The sequence below is a fragment of the Schistocerca nitens genome, chromosome 2, assembly GCF_023898315.1.
Source record: "Schistocerca nitens isolate TAMUIC-IGC-003100 chromosome 2, iqSchNite1.1, whole genome shotgun sequence".
Lineage (NCBI taxonomy): Eukaryota > Metazoa > Arthropoda > Insecta > Orthoptera > Acrididae > Schistocerca > Schistocerca nitens.
In genome coordinates, this window is record NC_064615.1 from 284,962,011 (window position 1) to 284,963,381 (window position 1,371).

The window sequence follows — 1,371 nt, forward strand, 5'->3', positions numbered from 1 at the left end:
TGTGCATGAGTAATTTCACAGAAGACTTAATATAAGAATGTGTCATGCTGTGGTAATGCTGAAAAACGGAATATATAAATTATTGTGGAATATGAGGACGAATGTTACTGGTTGATATCAGCACACCAGAATATCTTCCACCAGGGTTTCATGCTGTTTAAATTTCAATGAGGTATGAAGACCAGAGCGAAGTTTCATAAATTCTTCATCACTCACTTGAACTTCTGCTATCATCTAGTAAACTATTGGTACTACTTCTTCCAGTCTGGATAATTTGTGAGTCACACTATTTTCTTTTACAGAAAGGTGTCTACTATCTGTCATAAACTGTGATATGAATTGTAGATGATGGAATTGCATAGAGGTTGCTTTATTGTTTGGTTGTTTAAAAGCATGTGTCAACGGAGCATGGTCAGTATGCCCAGCAAATGAACGTCCTTCAAACAAGTATTTAAAATACCTTATTGCCATGTACATGCTGAGAACTTCCCTATTGTATGTTGAATATTTCTTCTGGGATGGCGAGAACTTTTTCGAGTAGAAACCAGCTAATTTCCATATTCCTTCTTCTTTCTGTTGCACCACTGCACCAGCGTCTACAAGTAATTCAAGATCATTTTTACATTGTGGTGTAAACTAACTCGCGTCCACAGTAGAATACTGCACATGCACCCTGGGTAATGCTAAATGAAAAAAAAAGCACTCCGTCTTCAGGCCACAAGTGGCCCATCGCGACCATCCGATCGCCGTGTCATCCTCAGATAAGGATGCGGATAGGAGGGGCGTGTGGTCAGAACATCGCTCTCCCGGTCATTACGATGGTTTTCTTTGACTGGAGCCGCTACTATTCGGTGGAGTAGCTCCTCAACTGGCATCAGGAGGCTGAGTGCACCCCGAAAAATGGCAACAGCGCGTGGCGGCCCGGATGGTCACCCATTCAAGTGCCGACTACGCCCGACAGCGCTTAACTTCGGTGATCTGACGGGAACCGGTGTATCCACTGCGGCAAGGCCGTTGCCTAATGCTAAATGAGCTAGAGCGAATTTCGGCATCCAGACTATATCTTCGATCTCCTGGCTGACATACATGGATCCCAGAAGACCAGTAAGTCAAGGTCCTTATCAGGCCCAAATGACAAAGAACCTTGGAAAAATAATCTGTATCTGCCAACTAAATGCTGAGCGACTTAGCACAGACAAGAATGAATACATCTCGAAGTTCCTGCTAGAAGAAAATATTGACATGGCCTTGATCCAGGAAACTCATATAGAAAACGATAACCAGCAACACTATAAGGGTAAAATCCGTGGACATGAACTACTCGGCGCAACCTATCATCGACCATTTGGTGCCGCGACCTATGTCTAGAAC

General features: G+C 43.5%; 1 pseudogene; it reads right to left on the bottom strand.

The window, feature by feature from the left end:
* Nucleotides 1-901: 901 nt before the first annotated feature.
* LOC126238416 (5S ribosomal RNA) lies at nucleotides 902-1,019 on the bottom strand (annotated as a pseudogene).
* Nucleotides 1,020-1,371: the final 352 nt, after the last annotated feature.